Source organism: Papio anubis, chromosome 15, assembly GCF_008728515.1.
Source record: "Papio anubis isolate 15944 chromosome 15, Panubis1.0, whole genome shotgun sequence".
NCBI lineage: Eukaryota > Metazoa > Chordata > Mammalia > Primates > Cercopithecidae > Papio > Papio anubis.
Window position 1 is genome coordinate 5,910,698 of NC_044990.1, and position 19,703 is coordinate 5,930,400.

Consider the following 19,703-nt stretch of genomic DNA (forward strand, 5'->3'; position numbering starts at 1 on the left):
TTAGGAATAGTATTCCTTTGATATGTGTTACAGTATTTCTCCTAGTTTTGACTTTTCTGATTTTTTTTTCCCCATGCAAAATATTTTATTTTCATGTAGTCAGATTTATCAAGCTTTTCTTTAATTGAATTGGGCATGGGTTTTGAGTCAAGGTCATATTATTTGTAGAGGGATTCACCAGTATTTTATTCTAGTACTTGAGTAGTTTTCATTTTTTGCGTTTAGATTTATGATACACTGCAAGTTTATTCTGATATGTATGGTGTGAGGAATAGATCTGATTTTGTCTTCTTCCGACAAGTGATTGAGTTGTACCAACACCATTTATGAAGTTCATCTTTACCCGGTTATTAGTGATGCCACCATTGCTGTATATTAGATTTCTGTATGTAGTTGGGTCTGTTTTTGGGCGTTCCATTTCATTCTGTTGGTCTGTCTGTTCATATGCTGTTCACACAATTTTAATCACACAATTTTAATCATGAGGCTTTGTTTTAATATTTGGAAAGGGCATTTCTCCCTCTTAGCTCCTCCCTTGCAACATTTACTGAGCTGTTCTTTTGTGTTTGCTTTTCCACATGAACTTCAGCATCAATTTGTTTAGCTCCATTAAAAAGCTGTGTAATTTTTATTGGAATTGCTTTATATTTATAAATAAACTCTGACAACCTGGCGAAGTTGTGATGTCTTAGCCAAGAACAGTCGAATGTTCAAGTTTACTTTCATGTGCCTTTCAGGTGTGTATAAAGTTATAGATTTCTTTGTATAGGTTTTGAACATTTCTTATTGTTTATTCCTAAATATTTTGTTGCTGTTATAAATGGAATTTTCTGTTCCATTTTGCATTCTAACTGGTTATTCTTTGTGTATGTGAAGACTCGTTTGTTTATATCTTGCTACCTTGCTGAATTCTTTAATTGTTTGAGTTAATTTTGTCATTGATTCCTGGAGTTTTTCAGGTTTACTAACATATCATCAACCAATAGAGAGTTGTTTTTCTTTTTTTGCCATTGTTTGTGCCTTTAATTGTTCTCTGTTGTCTAATTGCCTTGGTGAACACCTTCAGAAAAATGTTAAGTAATGGAAAAGGTAGTGGGCATTCGTTCCTGACCTTAATGGGAGTGGGCATTCGTTCCTGAACTTAATGGGAGTGTGTGCCCTAATGTTGGCACTTGCTCTCACCGTGTGTGTGTGCATGCATGCACATGCTCTTACCCCTAATTCATTCTTGTTCTGTCTTAAGTTGTGTTAAGAAAGTATGCATCTACTCCTATTTATTCTATATATATATTAGGAATGAATACTGAACTTTGTCAAGGGCTTTTTCAGCCTCCTATGGAGGCAATTGTATCACTTTCTTGTTAGACTTATGAATATGGTGAATTATATTACTAGATTTCCCAATCAGAATCATTCTTGCATTCCTGGTATAAACTCTTTTTTTAAGATGGAGTTTCGCTCTGTCACCCAGACTGGAGTACAGTGGCGTGATCTTGGCTCGCTGCAACCTTGGCCTCCCAGTTTCAAGTGATTCTCCTGCCTCAGTCTCCTGAATAGCTGAGACTACAGGCATGTACCACCATGCCTGGCTAATTATTGTATTTTTAGTAGAGATGGGGTTTCATCATGTTGGCCAGGCTGATCATGAACTCCTGACCTCAAGTGATCCACCTGCCTCAGCCTCCCAAAGTGCTGAGATTACAGGTGCGAGCCACCACTCCTGGCCTGGTACAAACTCTTAATGTGGTGTTGGAGTCTGTTAATATTTTATTTCAGAATTTGGCATTAATATTCATATGTGATATTGGTTTGTAATGTTCCTAGTTTGTGTGATCACAGGTTCAGTTATTAATATTACACTTGATTTATAAAAAAGGATTTGGGAATATTTTTTCATGGTTTGAAAAATTGATGTAATATTGGGATTATCTGGTTTGTATAGGTTTGATAGACTTGCCTTTTGATATCATCTGGGTTTTTTAGGGGAGGGTAGTGTGATAACTTTTCTTTAGTTCTTCTATGGTTCTGGATATTAGCCCTTTGTCAGAGGAGTAGATTGCAAAACTTTTCTACCATTCTGTAGGTTGCCTGTTCACTCTGATGGTAGTTTCTTTTGCTGTGCAGAAGCTCTTTAGTTTAATTAGATCCCATTTGTCAATTTTGACTTTTGTTGCCATTGCTTTTGGTGTTTTAGACATGAAGTCCTTGCCCATGCCTGTGTCCTGAATGGTATTGCCTAGGTTTTCTTCTAGGGTTTTTATGGTTTTAGGTCTAACATTTAAGTCTCTAATCCATCTTGAATTAATTTTTGTATAAGGTGTAAGGAAGAGATCCAGTTTCAGCTTTCTACATACGGCTAGCCAGTTTTCCCAGCACCATTTATTAAATAGGGAATCCTTTCCCCATTTCTTGTTTTTGTCAGGTTTGTCAAAGATCAGATGGTTGTAGATGTGTGGTATTATTTCTGAGGGCTCTGTTCTGTTCCATTGGTCTATATCTCTGTTTTGGTAAAAGTATCATGCTGTTTTGGTTACTGTAGCCTTGTAGTATAGTTTGAAGTCAGGTAGCATGGTGCCTCCCAGCTTTGTTCTTTTGGCTTAGGATTGTCCTGGCAATGCAGGCTCTTTTTTGGTTCCATATGAACTTTAAAGTAGTTTTTTCCAATTTTGTGAAGAAAGTCATTGGTAGCTTAATGGCGATGGCATTAAATCTGTAAAATTACCTTGGGCAGTATGGCCATTTTCACGATATTGATTCTTCCTATCCATGAGCATGGAATGTTCTTCTGTTCGTTTGTGTCCTCTTTTATTTCATTGAGCAGTGGTTTGTAGTTCTCCATGAAGAGGTCCTTCACATCCCTTGTAAGTTGGATTCCTAGGTATTTTATTCCCTTTGAAGCAGTTGTGAATAGGAGTTCATTCATGATTTGACTCTCTGTTTGTCTGTTATTGGTGTAAGAATACTTGTGATTTTTGCACATTGATTTTGTATCCTGAGACTTTGCTGAAGTTGCTTATCAACTTAAGGAGATTTTGGGCTGAGACGATGGGGTTTTCTAAATATATATCATGTCATCTGGAAACAGGGACAATTTGACTTCTTCTTGAATACCCTTTTATTTGTTTCTCTTGCCTGATTGCTGTGGCCAGAACTTCCAACACTATGTTGAATAGGAGTGGTGAGAGAGGACATCCCTGTCTTGTGCCAGTTTTCAAGGGGAATGCTTCCAGTTTTTGCCCATTCAGTATGATATTGGCTGTGGGTTTGTCATAAATAGCTCTTATTTTTTTGAGATATGTCCCATCAATACCGAATTTATTGAGAGTTTTTAGCATGAAGGGCTGTTGAATTTTGTCAAAGGCCTTTTTTGCATCTATTAAGGTAATCATGTGGTTTTTGTCTTTGGTTCTGTTTATATGCTGGATTATGTTTATTGATTTGCGTATGTTGAACCAGCCTTGCATCCCAGGGATGAAGCCCACTTGATCATGGTGGATAAGCTTTTTGATGTGCTGCTGGATTTGGTTTGCCAGTATTTTATTGAGGATTTTTGCATCGATGTTTATCAGGGATATTGGTCTAAAATTCTCTTTTTTTGTTGTGTGTCTGCCAGGCTTTGGTATCAGGATGATGCTGGCCTCATAAAATGAGTTAGGGAGGATTCTCTCTTTTTCTATTGATTGGAATAGTTTCAGAAGGAATGGTACCAGCTCCTCCTTGTACCATGGTAGAATGTGGCTGTGAATCTCTCTGGTCCTGGACTTTTTTTGGTTGGTAGGCTGTTAATTATTGCTTTAATTTCAGAGCCTGCTATTGGTCTATTCAGGGATTCAGCTTCTTCCTGGTTTAGTCTTGGAAGAGTGTACGTGTCTAGGAATTTCTCCATTTCTTCTAAGCTTTCTAGTTTATTTGCGTAGAGGTGTTTATAGTATTCTCTGATGGTAGTTTGTATTTCTGTGGGGTCGGTGGTGATATCCCCTTTATCATTTTTTATTGCATCTATTTGATTCTTCTCTCTTTTCTTCTTTATTAGTCTTGCTAGCGGTCTATCAATTTTGTTGATGTTTTCAAAAAAACCAGCTCCTGGATTCATTTATTTTTTGAAGGGTTTTTTGTATGTCTCTCTCCTTCAGTTCTGCTCTGATCTTAGTTTTCTCTTACCTTCTGCTAGCTTTTGCATGTGTTTGCTCTTGCTTCTCTAGTTTTTTAAATTGTGATGTTAGGGTGTCAATTTTAGATCCTTCCTGCTTTCTCTTGTGGGCATTTAAATTTCCCTCTACACACTGCTTTAAATGTGTCCCAGAGGTTCTGGTATGTTGTATCTTTGTTCTCACTGGTTTCAAAGAACATCTTTATTTCTGCCTTCATTTCGTTATGTACCCAGTAGTTACTCAGGAGCAGGTTGTTCAGTTTCCATGTAGTTGAGTGGTTTTGTTTGAGTTTCTTAATCCTGAGTTCTAGTTTGATGGCACTGTGGTCTGAGAGACAGTTTGTTATAATTTCTGTTCTTTTACATTTGCTGAGCAGTGCTTTACTTCCAACTATGTGGTCAATTTTGGAATAAGTGTGATGTGGTGCTGAAAAGAATATATATTCTGTTGATTTGGGGTGGAGAGTTCTGTAGATGTCTATTAGGTCCTCTTGGTGCAGAGTTGAGTTCAATTCCTGGATATCCTTGTTAACTTTCTGTCTCGTTGATCTGTCTAATGTTGACAGTGGGGTGTTAAAGTCTCCCATTATTAGTGTGTGGGAGTCTAAGACTCTTTGTAAGTCTCTAAGGACTTGCTTTATGAATCTGGGTGCTCCTGTATTGGGTGCATATATATTTAGGATAGTTAACTCTTCTTGTTGAATTGATCCCTTTACTTATGTAATGGCCCTCTTTGTCTCTTTTGATCTTTGTTGGTTTAAAGTCTATTTTATCAGAGACTAGGATTGCAACCCCTGCCTTTTTTCGTTATCCATTTGCTTGGTAGATCTTCCTCCATCCCTTTATTTTGAGCCTATGTGTGTCTCTGCACATGAGATGGGTCTCCTGAATACAGCACACTGATGGGTCTTGACTCTTTATCCAATTTGCTAGTCTGTGTCTTTTAATTGGAGCATTTAGCTCATTTACATTTAAGGTTAATGTTGTTATGTGTGAACTTGATCCTGTCATTATGATGTTAGCTGGTTATTTTGCTCGTTAGTTGATGCAGTTTCTTCCTAGCATTGATGGTCTTTACATTTTGGCATGTTTTTGCAGTGGCTAGTACCGGTTGTTCCTTTCCATGTTTAGTGCTTCCTTCAGGAGCTCTTGTAGGGCAGGCCTGGTGATGACAAAATCTCTCAGCATTCGCTTCTCTGTAAAGGATTTTATTTCTCCTTCACTTATGAAACTTAGTTTAGCTGGATATGAAATTCTGGGTTGAAAATTCTTTAAGAATGTTGAATATTGGCCCCCACTCTCTTCTGGCTTGTAGAGTTTCTGTTGAGCCATCTGCTGTTAGTCTGATGGGCTTCCCTTTGTGGGTAACCCGACCTTTCTCTCTGGCTGCCCCTAAGATTTTTTTCCTTCATTTCAACTTTGGTGAATCTGACAATTATGTGTCTTGGAGTTGCTCTTCTCGAGGAGTATCTTTGTGGCATTCTCTGTATTTCTTGAATTTGAATGTTGGCCTGCCTTGCTAGGTTGGGGAAATTCTCCTGGATAATATCCTGCAGAGTGTTTTCCAACTTGATTCCATTCTCCCCATCACTTTCAGGTACACCAATCAGATGTAGATTTGGTCTTTTCACATAGTCCCATATTTCTTGGAGGCTTTGTTCATTTCTTTTTACTCTTTTTTTCTCTAAACTTCTCGCTTCATTTCATTAATTTGATCTTCAATCACTGATACCCTGTCTTCCAGTTGATCGAATTGGTTACTGAAGCTTGTGCATTTGTCACGTAGTTTGCGTGTCATGGTTTTCAGCTCTGTCAGGTCATTTAAGGATTTCTCTACATTGGTTATTCTAGTTAGCCATTCGTCAAATCTTTTTTCAAGGTTTTTAGCTTCTTTGCAGTGGGTTTGAACTTCCTCCTTTAGCTCGGAGAAGTTTGATCATCTGAAGCCTTCTTGTCTCAACTCGTCAAAGTCATTCTCCGTTCAGCTTTGTTCCATTGCTGGTGAAGAGCTGCGTTCCTTTGAGGGGGGAGAGGCGCTCTGATTTTTAGATTTTTCAGCTTTTCTGCACTACTTTTCCCCCATCTTTGTGGTTTTATCTACCTTTGGTCTTTGATCATGGTGACGTACAGATGGGGTTTTGGTGTGGATGTCCTTTCTGTTTGTTAGTTTTCCTCCTAACAGTCAGGACCCTCAGTTGCAGGTCTGTTGGAATTTGCTTGAGGTCCACTCCAGACCCTGTTTGCCTGGGTATCAGCAGCGGAAGCTGCAGAAGAGTGAATATTGCTGAACAGCAAATGTTGCTGCCTTATCGTTCCTCTGGAAGCTTCGTCTCAGAGGTGTGAGGTGTCAGTCTGCCCCTAGTGAGGGGTGTCTCCCAGTTAGGCTACTCGAGGGTCAGGGACCCACTTGAGCAGGTAGTCTGTCCATTCTCCGATCTCAAATTCTGTGCTGGGAGAACCACTACTCTCTTCAAAGCTGTTAGACAGGGACATTTAAATCTGCAGAGGTTTCTGTTGCCTTTTGTTTGGCTATGCCCTGTCCCCAGAGGTGGAGTCTACAGAGGCAGGCAGGCCTCCTTGAGCCGTGTGGGCTCCACTCAGTTCAAGCTTCCTGCTGCTTTGTTTATCTACTCAAGCCTCAGCAATGGCGGACACCCCTCCCCCAGCCTCACTGCAGCCTTGCAGTTCCATCTCAGACTGCTGTGCTAGCAATGAGGGAGGCTCCATGGGCGTGGGACCCTCTGAGCCAGGCATGGGATATAATCTGCTGGTGTGCCGGTTTTGCTAAGACCCTTGGTAAAGCGCAGTATTCGAGTGGGAGTGACCCGATTTTCCAGGTGTTGTGTGTCATGGTTTCCCTTGGCTAGGAAAGGGAATTCCCTTCCCCCTTGCGCTTCCTGGGTGAGGCGATGCCTCGCCCTGCTTCGGCTTTCACGCGGTGGGCTGCACGCACTGTCGTGCACCCACTGTCCGAAACACCCCAGTGAGATGAACCCAGTACCTCAGTTAGAAATGCAGAAATCACCTGTCTTCTGTGTCGTTCACACTGGGAGCTGGAGGCTGGAGCTGTTCCTATTCAGCCATCTTGAAAAGGTCCTCTAGTTTTGTTTTTGCACTGTGATCAGAGGATATGTTTTGCGGCATTTCCATTTTATGAATATAGTAATGATTTCTTTGTGCCTTAATGTATAACTTTCTGTGAATGTTCAAGAAGCTATATTCTCTGTTACCAGAGTGTACTGCTGTCTCTATATATATACAGAAAAACTGCTTTGGTGATTATATTGTTGAAATCGTGTATATCTTTTTTTTTCCTATGCTCTGCTTTGTATCAAGTACTGTGTTTTATTTATGGTGTGTTTTTATTTATTTACTCTTGGATCAGCCATAATTTATTTAGTTTATAGAGATTAATAATGTATTCTGCATTGTGAAATTAACTTTTAGTATTTAAAAGTAGTTAGGTCTGTTCAGATAACTTTTGTCTGTTGTTTTTTTTTTTTTTTTTTTGTCTGATTATTTTTATTTACCTGGCAATTTTTGTTCCTTTATTTTTAGCCTTTTTGCATCACTGTATTTTAAGTATGTCTCTTACATACAGCATAGTCTTTGCTTTCTAAGCAAATTTGAAAATATCTTTCTTTTAATAAGCAAGTTAAACTCATTCATATTGTTATAACTGATATGTTTGTTCTCAATTCTGTCATTGTGTTAAATTACTGTCTATATTTTGGTATATTTATTCATTTATTATTTGATGTGTTTTTCTTAATTTTAAAAATTCTTTTGGAATCAGGAAGGTGGGACTAAGTTTTTCTTCTAATAGTACCATTGAATTAGTACCTTTTGTAGTACCTTAACCCCTTCTCATTTTTAACCTATCTTTTTACCGTCTTGTATGCTACTTTTAAAAGGCATCTTTTGCTTCTCATCTGTTCAGCATACAATCATTTATGATTTTATGTTTTTTTTCTTTCCTTTTTCCTCTTCCCTTTCCTCCCATTATTTCAGTTGCATTTTCAAATTTTTTCAGGACATATACAGTTTATCGTTTTCCTGTCTTGTTTTTATTCTTAGTTCTACAATTAAATACATAAAATGCTCACTTTGTGACCAGTCCTTTTGCTTAAGTTTTCTTTAGTCATCCCTTGTTTAGATGGAGCTCAAGCCCGGATGTTCCATTGAATGTAATGGATCAATGTCTCTCCTTTGCATCTAGAATTTTATTAGTTGTGTACCGTTCTTGGCGGAATTGAGAACATAGTCAGATCATTTTCTGCACCTATGGTCCAGATAATGAACCTGGGTTGAGAAAGGGATTAGAACCCTCAGGAAAGATACATGTGTAAGTATTTTGTGAGTTCTTGCTTGTTCAGAGTTTTTTTTTTTTTTATTAGCCTCATTAGTTGAAGGACAGGTTGGCTTGATATACAATCCTTTTTATTTAGCATCTTTTCTTATTTTTAATATTTATTTATTTGAGACAGAGTCTCACCCTTAGGCTTCTCAAGAATGATTTTCTACTAATCTTGCTTTGTATGTTGCTTTGCTAAGTCTGATGCCAGGCTGATTCATTCTCTGATATCATTCTCTGATATCTTTTAGCATGGAACCCTCAAAGATATCTTTCATATGCTTAAAGTCTAATAGTTTACTAGGTTACATTTTTGGGGTAGTTTGTTCTTGGTCACTTTTCACCAGTTGGCTCTTAAAATGTGTAGATTCAGGTCTTTTATTTTCAGGAAGTTTTCTTGGAGTATTATTTTAAATACTCTGTTTTAGTGTTTTGAATATCTTCTTCCAGAGTTTGATGTATATGTATCTTGGAGGTATATGTATTTCTAATTATATGAATGTTTGACCTTCTTTGCCTAATTTCTGTTTTATTCACTTCAACTTTGACCCTTCATACTTCTTTTTAAATTTCACTTTCTTATGGTTGTTTTTCTACTTTTCCTCAATGCCCTTTGTAAAATTTTCATTTGAATCTATTATTCTCCCTTGGACATCTTAATTCCTTCTGTACTATGACTTTTTCTTTTGTTTCTTTCCTGAGTTCAAGTCACTCCTTTGTTTCATTACTTTCTTTCTTTTTTTTTTTTTTCCTTTTCTGTTTTTACTCTTGGGGTCTTGAACTGTAAGAGGTCCTGAAACATAAATTTGAGAATTGTTTCTCCATACAGTAGTGGTTTACGTGGGGAATTTCAGAAGTACTGATGCCTTTGACCTAGTCTCAGAAATTGCGATGGTCTGAAGTGGCACATGGGCTTTGAAAATTTTAAATGATAGCCAGGAGACTGTAATGTTTGGGAACTTCATTGAGATATAGTTTGGATTGTGGTACATCATGTGCTTATGTAACTTATGTACTTACTATCTCGAAAGAGGTCTAAGTCAGTGGTTCCCAAGTTTTCAGAAAAGAGTCATCTGAAGATCATATTCGTTTTTCATAGTTTGTTGCTAGTATGTAGAAATACAGTTAACTTTAAAAATAACTTTATTGTGGAACAATAATAGACTCATCGGAAATGCAAAAATAGTGCACAGAGGTTCTATGTATTCTTTACCCAGCTTCCTCCAGTGGTAACATCCTTCATAACTAACTACAGTATACTATCAGAACCGCCCTTTTGGCTCTCTGAGCAGCACCATGGTGGTTAGCAAGAACAAGCGCCTTATGAAAGGAGGCAAAAAGGGAGCCAAGAAGAAAATGGTTGATGCATTTTCTAAGAAAGATTGGTATGATGTGAAAGCACCTGCTATGTTCAATATAAGGAATATTGGGAAGACGCTAGTCACCAGGACCCAAGGAATCAAAATTGCATCTGATGACCTCAAGGATTGTGTGTTTGAAGTGAGTTTTGCTGATTTGCAGAATGATGAGATTGCATTTAGAAAATTCAAGCTGATTACTGAAGATGTTCAGGGCAGAAACTTCCTAACTTCCATGGCATGGATCTTACCCATGACAAAATGTGTTCCATGGTCAAAAAATGGCAGACAATGATTGAAGCTCGTGTTGATGTCAGGACTACCGATGGTTACTTGCTTTGTCTGTTCTATGTTGGTTTTCCTAAACAAAGTAACAATCAGATATGGAAGACCTCTTATGCTCAGCACCAACAGGTCTGCCAAATCCGGAAGAAAATGATGGAAGTTAAGACCTGGAAGGTGCAGAAAAAGGACTTGAAAGAAGTAGTCAATAAATTGATTCCAGACAGCATTGGAAAAGACATAGAAAAGGCTTGCCAATCCATCCTCTCCATGATGTCTTCGTTAGAAAAGTAAAAATGCTGAAGAAGCCCAAGTTTGAATTGGGAAAACTCAAGGAGCTTCACGGTGAAGGCAGGAGTTCTGGAAAAGCCACTGGGAGCAAGATAGGTGCTAAAGTTGAATGAGCTGATGGATATGAACCACCAGTCCAATGATCTGTTTAAAGTTCAGACTTACAATAATGGCAAGTAAAGAGTCCTAGTTGTGAACAACAACAACAAAAAAAATCAAAAACAGGAAATTGACATTGGTACAATCTGTAGACCTTATTCAGATTTCACTAGTTTATACATGCACTCAGTTGTGTGTTCTGTGCAATTTAATCATATGTATAGGTTCATGTAATCACTACCACATCAAGTTACAGAAGTGTTCCATCAGCACAGAGGAACTCCCTTAGGTTTCCTCTTTGTAGTCACTGCAGTTGATTTCTTTATATTAATTTGTGTCATGTGACTTTGTTGAATTTGTCTTTTAATTCTAGTAGTTTTATTGTGGATTCCTTAGACTTTTGTATGTATAGGATCATAAAATGTGTAATCATGAAATTGACTAGCAAGACAATTTTACCTCTTTTCCAATCTAGATACTTTCTCCTCCTTTCCCCGCTTCTTTTCTTTCCTCCTGTCTTATTGCACTGGATAGAATTTCCTTTACAATATTGCATAGAAATTATAAGATTAGATATTCCTCCTTTGTTCCTGATTTCAGGGGGAAAGCATTCAGTCCTTCAGCATTAAGCGTGATGTTAGTTGTTTTCTTGTAGACGACTTCTCAGGTTGAGGAAGTTTTATTCTAAGTCTAGGAGTTTTTAATCACTGTGATAAGTTTAATATAGTTGCTACCTTAGCATCCATTTTAGGCCTAACATAAATTGTAACTCAGTCATGTCCTGTCACCTTTGGCCTACTTAGAACCTACCCTCCCTGTGGTTGTTTGCAGTATGGCCTAATTGTGCCTCATCTCACTGACCCAAAATGCAACACACCATGAGCTGCCAACCACAGTAAAACCTAATGGTCATCCTCAGAGTCATGTGAATAAGTTCCCATTCACATTTGTTTTCTTTAACTGATTCACAACCCTTGAGGGAAAGCATAGGGAATAATGTCCCTCAACAAAGGTGTAGTTCCACAGTTCTTTCTCCCTCTCCCTCCTGCTCCTTCCCTGTCCTGTCTCAGGACCTCCTGTCTGTCTCTGTTTGGCACTCTAACCTCTCTGGGACCTATGAGTAATAAACTTCTTTTGTTTCATGTATTTTACTTTAGCTTTCTCATTGTGTCTCCGTTGACACGTATATGCTGTATTGTTCTTGATATCATTTAACATCTTTTCTTTAACAAATCAATAATCATGAATGGATATTGGATTTTGGGAAATGCTTTTTCTATTGAGATGATCATATGATTTTGTCCTTTATGGTAGTAGTTATTATATTGATTTTTGGAGATTAAGCCAACCTTATATTCTTGGGATACATTTCCTTTTTTTTTTCTTTCTTTTTTCTTTTTTTGAGACAGGGTCTAGCTCTGTCGCCCAGGCTAGAGTGCCATGGTGCAATCATAGCTCACTGTAACCCCAAACTCTGGGCCCAGGTAAGCCTCCCACCTCAGCCTCCTGAGTGGCTTGGACTACTGGTGTGTGCCACTAGGACCGGCTAATTTTTAAAGTTTTTTTTAGAGATAGAGTCTCACTATGCTGCTAAGGCTGGTCTTGAATCCTGGCTTCAAGTGATCCTCTTGCCTTAAGGAGAGAGAGAGAGAGAAACTAGATTAAAATACGAAAGTAAATAAAATATCCAAGCCTAGAAAAGGGGAAAGATAGTGATGACTATTATTAACAAATTAATTATAGTAATTATTTTTTGCTTATCATTAGTTAATTTTGGATAGCAGACAAATACATTCAAATATTTTAATAGTCTATGAAATATATAGGTGGGTAGTCTGGTTCTAGACACATGTTAAATTGAAGTGCCAAGGATAGGAAGTAAGGTTGAAAGTAGTGGCATTCTTTTACTGAAGAGACGTTTACTTTTTGGGTTGTTTTGCAGATATAATGATATCTCACCTAGATTGTGTCACTTTGCCTAGTTTACTATTTCATTTTTGGTTTGTTTCAGTGGATTCCTGAAAGAGAAAAAAGAAACAACATGATTCTCTGTGTAACAGCCCCCCGGACCCCCTCATCCAGTGTTCAGCTCATGGTATAGACCCTTGTGTTTACCCTTTTTTTAAAACCAGAGGATGGCGCTCCTGGTGTTTAGTGTGAGCACTGAATATGCTTGGTCATCAGAAATGAATGAACTGGCAAAGGAAATGAATAAATGAGCTCAGAAAAAGCAAAACTGAATCATGCTGAAGATGCTTTCTAGGATGATGGTATTTCTGAAACCTTAAATCAAGCTTGTCCAACCCGTGGCCCATGGGCTGCATGTGGCCCAGAATGGCTTTGAATGCAGCCCAACATAAATTTGTAAATTTTCTTAGAACATTATGAGATTTTTTTTTTGAGATTTATTTATTATTTACTTATTTTTAGCTCATCAGCTATCGTTAGTGTATTTTATGTGTGGCCCAAGACAATTCTTCTTCTTCCAGTGTGGCCCAGGGAAACCAAAAGATTGGACACCCCCACCTTAGATACTGAAAATTAGAGGTGCCTGCATTTCCAGTAATTAAGACAATTCTTACTGTGCATGTTTTGCTTTCCATTATCTTTCATTAAAAAAATCTGCAACTTTTACCTTTTAGAGTATTAGGATAGAATCTTTTGAATACATCCAAAAGTTGGCTTTTGTGGTTTTCTTTTGTCAGAAGTGCTGTAGAAAAATATAACTTAAAACACATGCAGTTTTCTGCTTCTCTCAAGATGTTCAGTTCTTTTTCAGAAACACCTGAATCTCAATGAATGGTGCTAAACTTTCCATGGGCTTTGTCTAAAACTCGACAAGCATTAGATTAATATTTCTTTTTGTAGGTACAATTAGCATTCAAATATTATTCCTGAAGTATTGGTTTTCATATGGTTTTTTTTTGTTACTTGTTGATATTTTTGTTTTATTTTGGGGGCTGCCTAATTTTCAGGTCAAATTATTTATGGTAGTTTTGAAATTTCTTTTTTCTTTTCTTTTTTTTTTTTTTTGTTGATATGGAGTTTTTGCTCTTGTTGCCCAGACTGGAGTGCAGTGGTACGATCTCAGCTCACTGCAACCTCCACCTCCTGGGTCCAAGCGATCCTCCTGCCTCAGCCTCCCAAGTAGCTGAGATTACAGGCATGTGTTACCATACCCGGCTAATTTTGTATTTTTAGAAGAGATGGGGTTTCTCCGTGTTGGTCAGGTTGGTCTTGAACTCCTGACCTCAGGTGATCAACCTGCCTCGGCCTCCCAAAGTGTTGGAATTACCTGCGTGAGCCACCGCACCTGGCATAAATTTCTTTCTTTTTTTTTTTTTTAAGGCAAGGTCACACTCCTGTCACCCAGGCTGGAATGCAGTGGTACAATCTTGGCTCCCTGCAAGCTTGACTTCTGGGCTCAGTTGATCCCCCCACCTCAGCCTCCCGAGTAGCTGGGATTACGGGCATGTACCACCATGCCTGGCTAATTTTTTGTATTTTTAGAAGAGATGGGGTTTCACCATGTTGCCCAGGCTGGTCTTGAACTCCTGAGCTCAAATAATCTGCCTGTCTTGGCCTCCCAAAGTGCTGGGATTACAGGTGTGAGCCACTATACCTGGTCAAATTTCTTTTTTTAAAGATTATTTTGAAAGTATTGGTTGTGATAAAATAAGGAAACCATATGTGAATGGATGGAATGTGGTTTCTTTTCCTAAGTTGAATAGAATTTGATTAATCTGGCTATCCTCAGAAGATTTTGCAAGTTTCATTTAAATTTAAGTTAACAGAATTTCTGAAGTGACTCAGTGAGCTCAGGAGGTCGAGACCAGCCTGGGCAACACAGTGAAAACCCCGTCTCTACTAAAATACAAAAAATTAACCGGGCGTAGCGGTGTGCACCTGTAGTCCCAGTTGCTCAGGAGGCTGAGGCAGGAGAATTGCTTGAACCTGGGAGGCGGAGGTTGCAGTGAGCCAAGATCATACCACTGCACTCTAGACTGGGTGACAGAGTGAGACTCCGTCTCAAAAGAAAAAAAAAGAAAAAAAAAAAAGCCTACCCCACAGTGTTGTATTTAAAGAGTATACTTAAGTAAGAGAATGTAAATAATAAATAAAGTGCTTAGTACTGTGCTGAGAATAGAAAATTTCCCAGTAACTGTCAGAGTAAAGAAAGCAGCAATAGAGAGGAAATCCTTAAGAAACCTTCAGATCTGTGTGTGTGTTTCAAGACCATACCTTGGAAGAGAGGGCAAAAATAATGTAGGTCTCTGTTTTCAGCTTTTAACATGTATTCTAATAGGATAGATACCTTGAGAGCATAATTAGTCAATAAGAAAGATAATGACAGGCACCTGTACGGATGCTTAAAATGGGGGCAGAAAGAAATGAATGCTAAAGTGGTAATTTGAAGCCTAGGGTCTTAGTGGAAAGATAGCAACAGCCATGGTAAAGCAGTTTGGACAGAGTTACTGTGGATAGCGTCTATCAGTTTTGATAAGAGTACATGTTTGCATAATGATTTATGGGTTAAGTGTCTTTAGTTATATGATCTCATTTGGTGTGTACAATACCATAAGGTGGCTTATTATTCAGATGACACTGGTCACATGGGGACAGGTTCCAAAGGGAGCAAGCAAGGACAGAAAAAACAATTATTTTCAGTAACAGGTAAGAAACAGAAAGATTCTTATGGTCACAAATGGCAAGTGAACAGTAAAGCTGGTTCAAGAAATCCAGATTCTAGGCTAGGGCTCCTTCTCCTGTAGTGTTTATTATTTTGTTTTTACTCAAAATGGAAGTACATAAAGATGCAGAGTAGTTCATAATTAGAGTAGGCAGAAGTGGGGGTGAATCTAAGAGTCGAAGGCTCCTTAAGCCCAAATAAGAGTTATTTTTTGCTAGGTAGTATCTTTCATTGAAAATTCCTTATTTCATTGAAAATTATTTTTTTATTATGAATTTGATTATATTACTTTGACCCATTTTTCAGAAGAATGACCCTGAGCACCCTCCACTGTGGTGTTTGTACTTTACCCTCAGTATTTCATTTCTAGAACATCCTTTTCCCACTTCTTTAAGCCTTGAAAGCCACTCTAGCTTTGTTGGAGTGTGCTTTTGTGATCAGGAGGCTACCTAAAGCCTATTTCAGTCTCTTCAAATAGCCACAGCAGCAGCAGATAGTAACAGGAGTCAGAAGTGTGGTTGCCACTCAAGTCGCCCAAAAAGTTTGCAGTGCAGAAGCCGAAATGGCTTACCAGAGATGTGATCACTTAAAAAGGTTCTGAAAATTCAATTCAGTGAAGTGTGTTTGGGCTCAGTGCATGGGACCTGTGACTTCCTGTAATGTGTACTTAACCCCCTAACTTCTAAGTGGTACCTCCCCCACCTCCCTGGAGGGGAAAAAGATACACACTTGGTTTTGCAGGATTATGGAGATCAAACAAGCGTCTAACAAAGACACTTCCTTCCAGGTACCTCTTTCTTCCCTCTCATCATAGATTAATCACTTAGTTGCAAGGGACCAGTAAATTAACAGAATGGTGAACCTTTTCCTTTTCCTACTGCTTTTGCTGGGTGACTAGTGGTATCTGCTGGAACACAGATGAACCATCTCCAGGTTATGAAAATTCCTGACTGTGGCAAATGTGAAAGAGTGTCTTTTTTATTCCCGGGAAATACTCACTAAGACGACTTCTCCAAGGTGCTTATTTGTAAAGTAAAAAGGTGACCTTAATTTCCAGTGCTATGCAGTGAACACAATTTTTGTGGAAACTAGTCCTAGGATTTGAAATGAAGACTGTATGGTCACTGTTAATCTGTATTGATAAACACACTGAACTTTATTGAGAGTTCTGGTCGTTAACCAATGGAATTGCTAGTATTATAGAAATTTATTAAGGATGGCTTATTGGAGTTGACTTGTAATTTCAGTCATTTCTTTGTAATTGCCAGGTAAAGTATAATTTGTCTTGAGTTTAATTATTTCTGTAAGTTAAAATAGGGAATTTGTAAAGCATTCCTCAGTTTTATGTTCAGTTATCTAGGAAACATTCACAGGCAGCAAAGAAAGATGTGAGATAATTATTCAGAAATTTTAGTTGCTAGTGGTTGGTTGTGTGTTGAAGGCATATACAGGACAAGCAGTTTTGGAATTTCTTGCAAAGCCAGTATTGCCCTGTAGGTTGACCTTACAGAGAGTCCTTACTGTGTGTTTCAAAGTCTTCTTTGTAAATTAAAATATGAAAACTGTTGTTACTCTGCTGATAGTTCTGATAACTCATGCTAACTAAATAATCAGGGGAGTGGAGGAATACAGCCGGCATTCCATCATCTGGAAGGAAAGTAGTGAGATGACAGATCCCCTCTGACTCAGCTTTCACCATGGCATGAAAGCATTTTCCCAAGCAATACCCTGGAATGCAAAAAGAAAGAAAAACGTAAAAAAAAAAAAAAGGTGGACTGAGATGAAGAAAGCCAATTTATAGCTGTAATAAATAATATTTTGTGTCAAAAAGGAAGATCAAATTGACAAGAACTTGGAGAAATACCAGCTATGGATAAAGGGAAATAAAAATGATGAAAATCCAGATGGTGTAGAACTAAAGATCCAAATGTAAACAGCAGCTGTTTACATTAATTACCTTGTGAATGGAGTCCGTCACTGAGCTGATATGGGTTACATTAGTGTTTTCAGGTTTTGGGTTGAATCACTTAGGTATGCCTACACACTAGGTTTGAGAAAAATCATATGGTTAGCTGTGCTTTCCTTATACTGACAAGTAAAATAACTATAATTTTATTGTACTCAGTCATATGGAGAGATTTGAAGACTGAAGCATAATTCTGTTACCGCTAGTTGGTAAGCAGATGTCCTTACCTCATGGTCTCTTTGACTAAGTTAGATTGTAAGCTTCTGGAAGGCAGTAGACTGTTCTTCATCTCAGGTTTGGTTCCATATAGTAGGGGCTCAGAAGTCTCTGTTGATGTTATAAATTTGATAAGTGTTCACTGCCGAACCTGCATGTTGGCGGTAAGACCATATAATCCCAGAGCAAGCCTAGAAAAACCTTTTGACTTGTATTGCTTTGCTGTGTCTATCTTCTGCTCAAATTAAACTGTAAACCCCCCAAATGCATAATAAAAGCCCTTGCCTTACTGTGTGGCAGACAGTTTCTAATGTGAGTGGAGGTGATAGCTGAGGATGGTGCTGTAGAAAACTTACTTCATAGGCCTAGGAAAGAAAGGATTCTGTTAGATGACTTGATTTTAACCGTATTAAAAGCTTCCTTTCAAGTGGTATGGAATTGCATGGAATAGAGTGCTGTACTTGGGTGTCACAGAACCCCAGGTTTGTGGATAGAATTATGATGCCCCAAAAAGACCTCATTTGATATATAATCTTGATTTTGTTTATAGAATTTTCTGTAATGAAGTAATATTTGATTTTTTTCAAGTAGTTTAATATTTGGCCTTTCTTGTTTTTCAATAATGTTTTGAAAGACGTTTTCTTCTTCAAGATTGTTAAAACATTTTTTTGTGTTTCTTTTCGCTCTTTATTGGTTTTATTTTGTACATTTTTGCTATTAATACACCTGAAACTTCTTTTGGTATAAGGGGGAGAGTGAGGACGCCATTTGATTTTTTTCTTCTAGTGAGTATCCAGTTGTTACAATAGCATTTAACCAATAACTCTTACCCTAGGGATTTAAAATGTCACATCCATCTTATACTGAGTTCCTATCTATACTTCGTCAGTTTCTGCATTTTCTAGTCTATTCCATTATAGGTTTATTTATTCACACTATTTTTATTATTGAAGCTTTATAATGTTTTAATATCTGATAGGGGATGTTCTCTACCCTTATTCTTCTTTTTCAGAATTGTCTTGTCTGTCTTTGTTTGCTTTTCTAGAAGAACTTTCAAGTCAGCTTGTCTAGTTCCTAAGAGAATTGTCAGGGCTACTTGAGAAACACCTGGCCTCCATGATAGTTCTAAGAGCCCCATCTGTATTATAAATCTGGAGACTGGGTTTTAGACCTTATTCTGACATGAACTGGCTCTGTAATAAAAAGATTAAATTTGTGTTTTACTGTTTCGTAGATGTTTGCAGGTGCTTTTAAGAGAGTTATTTTGTACTGACAGTTTTTTTGGTTTCTATATTCTCATCACTAGATAGAGCGATTTAAAAAATCCTGAGTTTTAGTCTGGTCAACATGGCGAAACCCTGTCTTTACCAAAAATATAAAAAATTAGCCAGGTGTGGTGGCACACCCCTGTAGTCCTGGCTACTTGGGAGGCTGAGGCGGGCGGATCACTGGAGCCTGGGAGGTGGAGGTTGCAGTGAGCCAGGATGGTGCCACTGCACTCCAGTCTGGGTGACAGAGTGAGACCCTGCCTCAAAAAAAAAAGAATCCTCAGTTTTCTTTTTAAAAAGAATCCTCAGTATTTTTGTTTTGTTTTATTGTAGTATTGCAGCGGGGTCCTCATACTTGGAAAAATTGGAAACAACTGAATTAGAGCTCACGAAACCGTTTTTTTTTTTTTTTTGAAAATTCAATTCTAAATAAATAAAAGGTGGTGTATCATCAGTCCAATCAAGGATTGAATTTAAATCTTTGTAGCCACTGAAAGGGCTACTCAGTGGAGGGAAATTACAGAAATGGCTCTTGGCAAGATCATTTGTCTGTTTCTTTTCCTCTATAACCAGTTGGTGTTTTGAAAGGAAGCATATTGTCTAGATTTTCAGAGTTCTCCAAAAACAGGATGGGGGAGTATCATTTTTGAAGTATGTAACATGATTGTATCTTCAGCAGAATTAAGTGCTTTGAAAGCTTAAATTATTTGCGTTGTCATAATTGACTATTATGATTGAAATAAGTGTGTATATTTTCTTTGCTTTTTGGGTGTTGTTAGATTGAGAGCTGCTGGACAGCATGATGGGTTCATGGGAGAAGATAATCAAGGGGGTGCTAATTCTCTAAACTCAAACTTGACATATTGAAGGGCACTTCAGATCCGTAGCTTGTATAATTCTGTAACAAACTGGAAAATAATGGAACAAATGAAGAGGAAAAATTGGTCTTCATCTGTTGGTGAATGTCAGTCACTATTAAATTAAAATGAGTTTTTAAAATGAAGAGACCAAAAGTTTTTTTGTCTCTTT

The 19,703-nt window shown here is 37.9% G+C and overlaps 1 protein-coding gene and 1 pseudogene across 4 annotated transcripts in view; both read left to right on the forward strand.

The window, feature by feature from the left end:
* The window catches only part of WASF3 (WASP family member 3), a 131,643-nt gene that overhangs the window by 12,680 nt on the left and 99,260 nt on the right, over window positions 1-19,703 (forward strand). The window contains exon 1 of one of the 4 annotated variants that reach the window (XM_009191668.4): window positions 12,207-12,629. The exons of the other annotated variants lie outside the window; for them this stretch is intronic. The gene's annotated coding sequence lies outside the window, so the exon portion shown is untranslated. Of the gene's footprint in view, window positions 1-12,206; window positions 12,630-19,703 lie in introns of those variants that run through there. 4 annotated transcript variants of the gene reach the window in all.
* Window positions 7,003-11,973, forward strand: LOC108582835 (annotated as a pseudogene).